At 38.3% G+C, this 13,048-nt stretch overlaps 1 protein-coding gene across 10 annotated transcripts in view; it reads left to right on the forward strand.

Moving 5' to 3' along the window:
• The first annotated feature begins 8,896 nt into the window (after nt 1–8,896).
• LOC126816438 (uncharacterized) overlaps nt 8,897–13,048 on the forward strand; it is a 45,428-nt gene continuing 41,276 nt past the window's right edge. For 5 of the 10 annotated variants that reach the window (XM_050542999.2, XM_050543002.2, XM_050543000.2 and 2 more), the window contains exon 1: nt 8,898–9,055. The gene's annotated coding sequence lies outside the window, so the exon portion shown is untranslated. Of the gene's footprint in view, nt 9,056–12,803; nt 12,883–12,905; nt 13,048 lie in introns of those variants that run through there. The other 5 variants (XM_050543004.2, XM_056100001.1, XM_056100002.1 and 2 more) reach the window with 5 other exon arrangements.

A 13,048-nucleotide genomic window follows, 5' to 3' on the forward strand; every position in this document is an offset into this window, starting at 1 on the left:
TGTATGACAGACCGTTTAATTGTGTGTTACGCATGCGTGCCATTCAAAAGGGGCCCCGCGATTGTAGTCAGGCCCAGGGCCCCGCTCCGGTTAAACTGTTCTTTGAATAAATGAAGAAATAAGAATTAAGGACTATGAATTAAGAACTAAGAATTAAGAACACTGAATAAATAATATGAGGATGTACTTAAACATGCATTATTCAAGAGCTTATATATAATTTATATAAGTACAGGGTAATAAGTAATTCAAGTTAACATCCTGATTTACAAACGTCATTAATATAATTTCCTGTATTATCAATCGGATTAAAACACAGATTAGCCAATGAAACCATCTGTTACGGGAACTTCTTGGCGTGTCATGCACGGAACTGTGGGTAAACCACTAGAAACGTCAACGCCGATTGATTAATCAATGTCTTGGGTCATAGGGTCAAAAGCCGCTCGTACGACCCCTGACGCGACCTTCCAGTACAACTGGTCAGATTTTCATGTAGTGTAGGCCATCGAAAGTATAAAAAAAACGAAACGAAATATAGATCTTTATTATAATCAGATTGCTATATTATATGTTACCAGTAATATACCATACTCTTCAATGATTATTTATATTGATATATCACACATTTACATATGATTTACATCTGATACACGATAAAAAAAACAACAATACTTCCAACAACCCCCCAAAAAACGAACACGCCCACGTTGTGATTTTGAAATAAAGATAGGATTATTCACATTCAATATTTTCAAGTCTCGGGCCGGATTTAAACCATTTGGATCAGCTAGGCCGTGATAGGGTAATCTTCATTAGTATTGTCAAGTAAAACTGTCATCGTAATGTAAGTGCGTCTTAAAAAAATGTATTGGACTAAACACACGTCGGCAGTGAACAAGAGTATCTGCCAAAAAATGTTCCCAGGTGGGCCCCGTAGCTTTTCTTCTGAGTTTGGCCCTTGCGATGACCAGTTGGTCCACGTCACATCTCTGACAGGGCGAGGGATTGTTGTGGTTTGTTATACCTCAAGACAGCTCAACAAACTTTAGTTGGGGCGGGAGGGAGCGGGGGTGGGGGTGAGGGTCTTCCAGGGCGGTAGTGTTGCCTGTCCAACCTCTTGGGTTTTCCCCGGGTCCTCCAGTTTCCCCCACTGCTAAGGGCCTCCACGCGCAACCAAATTATTCAAATTAAATTGAACTACATGTTAATCCCAAAATTAACTAGTTTGTGTCGAGTGGACATTAAAGCCCATTTCTCTCCCTCTGTTGAGTTGTCAGGTTTGTGGAGTACCGGTTGGAGGTTGGTGTAGTTCGAGATACCACAACGACAACCGAACTTTGACCGGCCTTCTTAGCGAGAGTTATAATGAACGTTTAACAAGCTTATTAACAGATGTTATTGGATGTGAAATATGTGATGTATTTTTAACAGTGTAGGTATAAAAGCTGAAAGTTGAGAACCAGATGAAAATCAGATTTTTTTAGTGAAACAGAAAGATAGCCAGAAAACGTCTAGATTAACAGATAGAGAAATACACTAGCTTATACTCAATATATTTATGTGCTTAAATTCATTTGAAATCCGTTTTAGATTTTAAGGTAAGCATTTATTTTTCTTTATTGTCTAAGCATTGGCATTGATCTTTTATAAGGGGTGGGGGTATGTGGAGAGGTAAGGGGTGGGTTGGGGATAAAATGTCTTTTTCTTTAATATCTAAGCATTGACATTGCTCTTTTATATAGTCGGGTAGTGGTGGTGGTAGGTGTGAGTGTGTGTGTGTGTGGGGGGGGGGGGGTGCGTATGTGGAAGGGCGGGGGGGGGGGGGGAATAAGGGTTTCTTTTTCTTTATTATCTAAGCATTGACATTGACATTGATCTTTTATAAGGGTGGGTGGCAGGGTGGTGATGGTGGGAGGGCGGTAAATAGCTAAAAGGTTTCAACAGGTAAAAGTCCGACAGTTAGGCATGCAGTCACACATAGATCCCAATGCAACGGAATAGGATGTAACGTCTTAATTCCCTGCATCAGTGCGACTAATATAAGACAGACAGACATACTTCTTTTGCAGTTGGCAAAAAGGAAATTTGTTTAAAGGGATCATAACCATATTGTCCATAGTATCTACGGGACCTTGGTTTACCTTGGTTTTTGTACCATTCGAACCACTAGGCGCTATTCTTTGTCAGCCCGTCTGTCCAAAACTGCTAACATAGGGAACTACGCTGGCAAAATCCTGTGGCACTTTCTCGGCCAACATCGGAATCTTGTAAAATGAGACGATAATTTGTTCTGAAATGGAGTGTTATTTATACGCTGGTATTATTAGTATATTGGGTAGATGTTTCTGTTTCGTACTTCAATTGGTAAATTTTGATTTCGTATTCAATTGGTAGGTATTTTTGTTTCGTACTTCAATTGGTAGATTTTTTTTGTGCGTACCCCAACTGGTAGTGGCAAGGGACAACGTATAGTTGTTCGGATGGGGCGCAAAACCGAGGACACGTATATACATTGGCGTGCACGCAAAAGAACCCTTGACAGTTGGAACTAGAAATAAGAGTAGACCATAGTGCCACTATCCGGGCAAAGTTTTTTTTGTCGTACTTCAGTTGGTAGTTTTTTATGTCTTACTTTAATTGGTAGTGTTTTTGTATTTGTTTCTCGCCTTTTCAATTGATAGTTTTTTGTATTTGTTTCTCACCTTTTCAATTGGTAGTTTTTTTGTGTCGTACCTCATTTGGTAGGGATTTTTTTGTTTCGAGCTTCAGTTGGTATTTGTTTGTTTCGTACTGCTATTAATGGGTTTTTTGTTTCGTTCTTCAATTTGTAGTTCTTTGGTTGACGGCTAGGGCGGATCCAGATACCATGGATAGGCGGGGGGGGGGGGCACGCTGCGAGCGCCGAAGGCGCAAAGTGCGCCAACCTTGACCAACGCACGGCCCCACTAGATCCGTCCTAGAATGCAGTTGCTTTTGTTTCAATATACGAGTATTAGAATAAAAGACCTTGTCTACTGAACAGTCTGATTTGGGGGAGGGTGAATTTGATACTACTAGGGTTAGGGTAAGGGGTGGGCAACCCTAGCATTCACCATTTACCATAAATGCATTTTCTGTATGAATAAGATCTTCCCAACCGCCCTGGGCCTTGTTTCTCGAAATATTAACTTAAGATAAAATCCAAATTTTAGTAGATACTTCAATTTTGATTGGCTAAGCACTAAAATCAACCTAATATTATCCAATCAAATTCCTAAAATTTGGATTTTATCTTAGTTAAAATTTCGTGAAACAGGCCCCTGATCTACCCAACCCGCGTCATTGACTTAAATTGCTATCACAGAGTTCAATTTTACTGTTATCATGTGATATGGCATAATCTGGAACGATACCCGAATTGCTCGAAGACATTAAAACATGTGCGTCATTGTACTGATAATTTCAAAAAAAAGTTTGCACGATTGGCGCCGCCCTAGCCCCAGCGCGTGTTATACGGGTGCATAATTAGCGCCGCTCTACCCTCGATGTATATGCCACGCGTGCATTGTGCACGTGCAAGAAGGGAAGTAACTTTTTATTTTGACTTTACCAGGCAAAGTAGCTTTAATGTTATTCAGTGTTATTTGCTGCCAGGAGAAAAAAACGACTGCTATCCTATTTCAAAGGGCGTTCATGGTATGGGTGTGAAGGTGGTGATATTGAGCCGTGTAGAATCTAAGTGTAATACTAGTTGTAGCAACATATAATGTATATATACATGTATATATCAAGTACCTGCTAGCTGTATATATATACATGTACCTGATTACCTACATGGTGTAATATTATACCTATATATACCTTGTTTTAACAACTAGTTCCACCAACATTAGTCTTTGCAAACAACTTTTATTCCAGTTGTATATACATAGAACCTGGGTAACTATTTGTTTTGGAATGAAATGAAATGGGGTTTAGCGTCCTACTGTTCTGCTCCTATACTGGCCTAATGAAGACGGGGAAATTTTGCCCGGGCAGCGGTACTATGGTCTACTCTTATAAAGAATTCCAACTGCCAAGGGATCTTTTACGTGCACGACAATGTATACACGGGACCTCGGTTTTTTGTTCAATCCGAACGACTAGACAGCTGTCCTTGTCAGGCCCTCCGTTCTGCACCACTGACCCAGAGTAAGATTTGATATGGATCGGCATATATTGGTTTAATTGAAATTATGCATACACAGTAGGACGCTAAACCCCATTTCATTTCATTTCATTTCATTTATGCCTTCACACAATCAATGGAATATGAAAATGAAAATCAGCACTCCATAGATTCCGACTTCGACCCACGGGCGTTCGGACTCCTCATTTCCGAAACAAGCACTGGCAATGAGGATGATATTGAGAGGATGAGTTTAATATCGTATACAATTAGCTGTTTAGATTGAGTTCCTATATCTATATATATATAAATAGAAGATATGGGCCGATCTAACTTTAGGTGTGAGTTATTCGTGTAGAGAGTGTAATACTGTCAGTAATTAACCTTATAGTGGGATACTCGCGTTCTAAATATATAACACAATACTTGAAATACCAAGGTTACAGACTCATACCAATGTAAAATACGAAGCCTTAAGAGCAGGGGGGGTTGGATGGCTGAATGGTTAGCGTGCGCGCGCTGTATCATAAAGTCTGTCATTGAGTCGACTGGTGTGGTTTCGAATCCCCGGTTGTACGTGACAAGGAGTAGGGTCGCCTGTCCAACCTCGTGGGTTTTCTCCGGGTCCTCCGGTTTCCTCCCACTGCTAAAGACCCCTACGCGCAAGCGAATTATTGAAATAAAATTAAACCATATGTTAGTCCCGAAATGACCTAGTTTGTGTCGAGTGGACGTTAAACCCCATTTCTCTCTCTCTCTCTCCTTAAGAGCAGCCTACACGGGGTCGTATTTAAGGCGGCGCAAACAGTGCAGCTATCTGTACAGAACTTACTTGTTATGAACTTAAACATACATTATGAATGAGCAAAATCGGCCTATTGTACGTCTTTCTTTAGGCCTGAAATGTTATAAAAACTATTATTTAGACATTAATTAACTTATCCAGACCATAATCAGCTCTCGATGTCAAGGCTTGCCTGCGATATTTGTTGGATTACAGTCCGATTTGCTGCAAAACTTTCCTTCGTGATTAACGATTAAATGGATAATCAAGACTATTAGTTTTGTCTTATCGACTTCAGTAATGATGATCGAGGCTAAGCGGAACTTTCATCCGCTTGGTTCTCGGTTCATAGTTGATCAATTTAACTGAAATTTTCAGCAAGTTGCCTTTACATTATGTAGTTTTTAACTATTATAGTGAGAACTGTCAGCTCGTTATCTAATCTCCCATAATGTATCTTTAATCTGATTAAAATATAGATCTATATTTCGTTTCGTATTTTTATACTTTCGATGGCCTACGTTACATGAATATCTGAACAGTTGTACTGGAAGGTCGCGTCAGGGGTCGCACGAGCGACTTTTGACGCTATGACGTCAGACATTGATTAATCAGCCAGCGTTGACTTTTCTAGTGGTTTACCCACAGTTCTGTGCGTCACACGCCAAGAACTCGCCGTAACAGATCGTTTCATTGGCGAAGTCCTCACTTCAAGCAGAACGCCGGTAATATAACATCTATTCCAGATCCTAGTGTAGTAAAGACAAGTAAAACGAAATTTTGAACTATAAAAAACGAAACGAAATAGGATCTGTGTTTTAATCCGATTGATCTGGGAGTTACCTTGATTCAAACCAACCTATCTAATACACTATATCGTATATTATGGAAGATAATAAAACACCTGTAAACTCACCTGATATCTAAAGATAAAGTTCTATATAAATATTGACATCCAGAATATCTGTTTCTTTATAAACACTTATACCCATTCGATAAATAGACCTCCTTTCAATCATATTCTGTCGGCATACTCCACACCCACACTGATCAGCAGTGAATTTTTCGCTAGGCCGCTACAATCACTGATAAGGATGACATCGATGCGACTTAATGAGTCAGAAATATTAACTTTTTTCCTGCGACAAATTAAATTCTAAAACATTTTTTTATGTATTGGAAAAATAAATAAAGGCGTTTGACGTATTTGTAGGTAAAAATTATTTCCTATTTAGTGTAAATGGGTATTAAAGTAGCTAAGTCTCTAACTCAAAATCATCAAAAATCTTCAACATTGAAAACACGAATTATTTGTCAATTTAAATCAACATTGATGTTGTGATCTTACCGGGAAGAGATGGGCTTCTGATATCCAATATTTAAGACAAAATAAACATTTTACCATTGGTACACGAATCGTGTACCATAATGCGTTTCGGCGTCATTTGTAATAAGGGACTTAAAAAACGAGCCTAGGCATATTCCACATGTCAAGTCAAACGGTGACGCCATATTCTTATCTGGAGAGCATGTGCAATAAATACTATCGGTGTAGACTGGAATAACCAGTCACTAGATATTGCCATTCAATTGAGACTTCTGGCGTATTTCGCCGAACATAAATGATTAGAAATTACAGTGAAAACAGAAAAGATTGAATGTAAATCAGTTTATATACATTCATATTACATTATTATATGCGTTGCGACCCATTTATGTCAATTTCTAGGTTCCAAATATTAGCGATTTAGCTCTTTTAAAATGACTAAAAGGCAGCATTCCGCCCGAAGCAGTAATGCCTTATGTAAACAATGCACGCGCCATTCAGCTAATGATTGACGCCGCGTGCTGTGACGGCACGTGTTAAGGCAGTCATCTTTGACAGAGATATTACTCTAGGCTCCCATATATAAACCCGCCCACGCGTTCAACCATTCGGCCACCCTACCTCAATTCCTCCGCCCCCACCCCTCCCCGCCCCCCACTATCGTTAAACAAGGCCAAGGTATGGCAATCATCGGGATATTTTATTCTCTGGTCCCACATGATTCCTGGGTGAACTGGACCTCGGGAGAATTTGGGCCCTAGGTGAATTTGAGCACTGGAAGAAGCCCCGTATCCTGCTAGTTATAAATATAAAAGCGGATTATCTAAACATTTCGGTATATTTGCCTGTACTACTTTTGTAGATCTTCAAAGGGGTATTTGTCTAAACGATGCAGTTTGTTTGTTTGTATTTATAGTACCATGTAATCAATGGCGGGCACCTGCAGATTAATAATATTATCATATTTACATTCTCTAACGGTGCTAACTACTCGGACCACACTTTACTAATGTGTAATGTTGTTAAACATTATAATGGCTCAGACACTCAGACTGCAATGTAGACTGTTCTTTGAATTCCAAATGTCAAGGGTGCATTTACGTGAACGCCAATAGGTACAAGGGACCTTGGCTTTTCGTCCTATTCGGACGACTAGACACCAGGTGCTCCTTCCTGGAAGAGGAATTTACTCGGCTAACTTGCTAATAGTGGGTCAGGGTCATACTCACCAAGTCACCGTGTCTTAATTCCGATATATTTTATGAATTGTTACTTAAATCCCGATGCATCATTTGAGAGCTATAGAATCACTTTCAAGATACAACATTCTGCACGACGGGTCTCTAATATGAATATCGATCCAAAAATGGTTCAATTCCGTTCAGTATTTAGAAAGTTATGTAGAATTGAAATTTTATCGATTGATATGGTATTGGTTACGCAATAAGCCCACAGCCATCGATTGAATCCAAGCGTTGGTATTTTGAATTTGTTTTCTTAATTAAACATGCATTATGCAAGAGCTAAATCTGCCTATTGCAGGTCTTTCTTTAGGCCTGAAATGTTTTCTAAATTATTAATTAGACATTAATTAACTGATCCAGGCCTTAATTAACTCTCGATGGCATCAGATTTCTCCGATATTAAATAGATTAGAATGGTTCAGCGATACTTTGATTTAATCAAATATGGAGGACCAAGACTTAGCTTCGATCAACCAGTACGGTGGTGAAATTATTGCACACGTCTGTCAAACCTTCAAAGGCTAATATCTTGGCTTGCAATAGAGTAATTTGAATGCAATTTTCAAATTATTCATTTTACATCATCTACTTTCGAACTATTAATTATAGCAAGAATGGCTAGTTCTTTATCTAAATCTTACATAATGTTTTTTTAATTAAATGTTAGATAATACATCTGAGTACATATTTAGCGTGGATTCAGCCATGATAAATTTGATATTTTGACGCATCGGGACTTTATAATAAATGATATATATCGTGATTATTGCACGGCCAATCTGCATTTTGTTGCGCCCAATTAAACGGTAACTTGAATTGAGGTGTGAATAAATCCACGATAACATAATTCACAGCATGCATTGTTTTAATATATCCTCTCTTCGCGCAGTCCCTGTAACCCGAGAACCTAGAATATCGCTTGTCCTTAACCGTTATTTTTAGAACTTAAAGAATTTTGTTATGTCACCTGACAAACGAATAAATTTCGCGGGAAAGATCGACGTATCGTCGTATATTATAGTAATAAGTGGAAACAACAGACGTGATATTCTTCCCTTCTTCACTAATTACCTTGACAACCATAATCTAGCGCTAGTCTCTCGCACTGTATAGGCAACTGATATATCACTATAGGCAAAGGCGCGCCACCGCTTCTCCATTTTTAGGCAGAAGGTAATCGCATGGCAAGAATCTGTCTTGGACCAGTCCATTTCTAAATGGGGAAGTGCGGTTAGTTCCAAAGTTCAATAATCGGTTGTAAATGAATTGATCAGTCCGAACCATAACATGAAAGTTGGTGCCCCAGGTACTGAAATGATTTTCGTCTATAATATTTAACAGGGTGTGTGCCTAGAACTAATTAAAACTGTCTGGTATGATCAAGAATTAGTCACAAACCCTATTCCCCCCGTCAGTGGTTGTTCCTCGTCAGTCGGTATAGAGTCGTGAGTTTTCTTGTGTTAGGCTTATCGCTGCCACCCTCGTCTCTGCTGAATACAGGACCTGAACTTATCTTTCGTTACAAATTTCAGGCTTACCTGTGTGTGGACGTAAGTACATGCCATTTTAAAATAATTTTACAATTTTTCTCGGGGGTGATATGTATTAATACCTGTAAATATTATTCAGTTTTAGAGAACACACCTTTAATTTGTATCCATGGTTATAAGATCAGTTCTTGTTTTGAAAAAAAAATGTCGCTTTTTGAAAATTATTTCTCTGTTTGTGAGTGATTGGTTTAATTTGTCCAGATGTCTCATATATTGTGAGTTGGTTGAGGAATTTTTCGTGTATTATCGAGATATTGAAGAGAAGTTGGATCGAAGGGTTCATGACATTTACCTGTGCCAGAAAATCCGCAGATGTTTGATACCCAATTCCTACAACTACGTATCTTAGAATTATTGCCTTACATATCTACGTCAATCTTATAGAATAAGTCACCTATCGGCTTCATTACGTACACCTCCCTTTGCTCTTTATCAAACCATTTATAGGAAACACACTTAGAAACTAGAAATAACGCGGGAGATGCAGTAGGCCATTTTGACGGGCTTCAGTTTGGCGCGCTTTGACTTTTACTGGCAACTATAGCAGCTTTTTAGTTAGACCTGGGTTTCTCAAAGAACGTCTCTGTTCACGTAAATTACCATATAAGGAGATAATTAAATAGATTAATTTGTAACAAAATGTTTATTCATGAAAATGATTCTGGATTTAATGAAACGGATTTAGAGGTGCTAGCTTATGCCCAGGTGAGTCAAATCATTTTGCTGAGTCAACGATTTTTGCAACCTGCATTTTTCTGAAATGTGCTGCACAGAATTGTAGTTTGAATTAGGACCCCGTTTTTCTTTCCCCAAGGTTGTTATTAATTTTTGATTGACCTTAAAAATGTTGTTTTGGGATTTGGATTTTCTTCAATGCTGATTAACTTTAAGAACAGGTGCGTGCTCTCAAGGTCACGCGGATATTTCGAGCCTCCCACTTTATCCTATTTAATTTCAACTTAGTTCGGATATTTTAGCGCCAGAAATATCGCGTGGCAATCTTTTCGACGTTCTCGCTTCATTAATATTTCACAATAATATTAAGCGCAAAACAACCTGGTTAATGATGTCTCCATTTCTCGATCTTTCCTTCTTTTTCCTTCGAAGTAATGGATTAAAAAGTCATCGTGAATTAGAGGCAAAAATTTCAAAAATTCAGATTCAGCGCAAAAACCAGTCTGGTCAACGCTGTCTCCATTTCTTCATCTCGGTTTTTTGTTCTTTTTGTTTTCTCTCATTCTAACTGGAATGAAAATTTTGGTGTAAAATTCCAATACATTCCGCTCGTAATGGCGATAATTCCAAAATCTGCATAATTTCAAATCAAGTCAGCACTCCCTGAAAAATAAATATCTCACATTTTATTTGCATGGATCATCAGAATTCTAAAAATAGTTTTGGCAACAACACGGCTATAAATTTAACTGATGGGAACAGATTGTTAGGTTAATTACACGGGCTTGAATTCCTAAATATATTACGGGATAAATTATTTAATTAGTTTATAGTCATTGCCAACATCTAAAGGTGAAAAACTGACATGTCAGTGTTGGGTCATGTAGCTCTTATTAACATGGAAATGGTGTTTTATGACACGTCAGTCACAAATGAATTCCGTGGAGAGATATATATTATCATGAATCAGGTTCACAGACTTAAAATGGAATTTTATTTCTACATACGTTTATACACTATTGAGTTATGAAGAATTTTATCTGGCGCTTTTAGGGTGGTGCATTTAGAACGTATATTAGTATAATATCATTTGATATCATTTAGAATGTATATATTAGTACAATATCATTTAGATATAATATAATATCATTTGACATTGATATTAGTATAATACCATTTGATATCATTTAGAACGTATATTAGTATAATACCATTTGATATCATAGTAGTTTATTCTTGTGATTGTTGACGAGATTGTAGGTTAGGTTTGGGGTAAGCGTTAGGGTTAAGTCCAGGGTTAGGGTTAGGGTTAGGGTTGGGATTAGAGCTAGCCCTGTTTACATCTCATGACCTTAAAGTTGGCCTTATCAAATAAATCTAACTGTTGAACAAGGTTACCGGTGAATGTCATCGGTACATCTGCTTGTAATGATAACAAAAGTCGCTAACCTCATCTCAAAGATGAAACATACAGATACACATACTTTAAATAAAAAGGGAAAAACAAATACTGAAGATGCCAGTAATTTTTTCAGTTATTTAAACTGATGAGTGTATCCGAATATATAAATCCTACCATCTCCGCCATATCTATATAATATGGAATCAACTATAACTATGTTACACATCCGGCATACAAAATCTGTAAATATCACCTAGTCCAATACGCACCTGTTTATTGAACGTTTTTATTTTTGCGCTATATTAAACCTACAATCTACGCCACATCTATGGAATCAACTATAACTATGTTACACATCCGGAATTCAAAATCTGTAAATATCTCCAGATCCAATCGTATAACGCACCTGTTCATTGAACGCTTTTATTTGTGCGCTATATAAATAAGGATTATTATTATTCCTGAACCTAATGCTAAAGAGCATCATTGCTGTCGGAGTGCAGAGACCGGTACACCTGAGATACATAATGATCCAAAGGTGGAGGGGGTGGTGGTGGTGGTAGTTGACTAGAATGTCAGTGCCGGCTTCAAATTCCGGTTTCATTCTTAATAATAAGATGCTTATTTTGTCTAATACATGGCTATGGCTATTGCTATGGCAGTGCGTTTTGCTCTAAATATGTATTTGAAGACAAGGGCCAAAACTTGAGTTCGAACTAAGGGATTTCATATAAACACGTTCCATAAGTTACTCGATCATTTTGAAATCGTCCACTGGATTTTGTCAGCCAGTTAGTTTATTGTCGACTGCGTGCTTTATTTTTCAAGATCGGTTCTCACTTGTGGTGGCGCTTGTGGGGCTGACTTGTAAAAGCGCCTGGTCGTTGGCGTGCAGGTAAAAGATCCCTTGTCAGTTAGAAACACCGCTGTCCAGGTAACATTTCCTTCAAAGCACACTGCATGGTCGACCTTGGATTGTGTCAACCGATTAATTTGTATTTGAGCTAGTCTAGGCACTCTCCCTCAAACTAGGAGGTCCTGGGTTCGATCCCGGTGATGGCCGAGAAAGTTCTTCGGGATTTTCCAATGTGGTTTACCCTTGTCAGTGGTACAGGATGGTGGGATAGACAATGAACAATGTCGACTTTCAGAAGGAGCGAACAACCGATGTCCCGTGTACACCTTGGTATATACTTAAAGACACCTTGCCAATTGGAATTCAACAGCTGTCCGGGAATAATTTACCACATAAAACAATGGTGCAGGGCCAGGCAACGTCTAGTTTTTCGGAAGGAACGAACAACCGAGGTCCCGTGTACACCTTGACATGCACATAAAAAACACCTTGCCAATTGGAATTCAATTGCTGTTCGGGCAAAATTTACCACATTAAAACAGCTTGGCATATGCCCTTCTTGGTTATACCGGCTGGTGCAGAAAAGTGAGACGTCATACCCCATTTCATTAGTTTGTTATAAATTAGAAATACCTTTTTTTTTTCGCCATATCTTTGAAGACAAGACGGGAATACCTGTTTATTTTTTAACCAGAGATGTGATGAGTTTGCCATTTGTAATGAGGAATGTATCTGAACATGGTTACTGGGTATCAGGTTACATCTTCAGAGGTAATAATAGACCAATATCCACAGACATACAGACACGTGCACACATACAGGCAGCATAACATACTGGTACCAGGAACCGTTCATTTCGCTGACGTTTTAGGATTATTTTAATTTTAAATTGAGGTAAAAGTACTTATCTAAACGATAAACTATTCCTGGCAGAGTTTTGGTTGATGAATCACACTGTTCAGACATTTTAGGATTTGTATACCTGAAGAAGTTGCTAAGGTTATTTAGAATTCAGGTGTATTTCGTTGGATTGCGGATTATTGTTTGAGTTGTATACAGG

The sequence above is a fragment of the Patella vulgata genome, chromosome 3 (assembly GCF_932274485.2).
Source record: "Patella vulgata chromosome 3, xgPatVulg1.2, whole genome shotgun sequence".
NCBI lineage: Eukaryota > Metazoa > Mollusca > Gastropoda > Patellidae > Patella > Patella vulgata.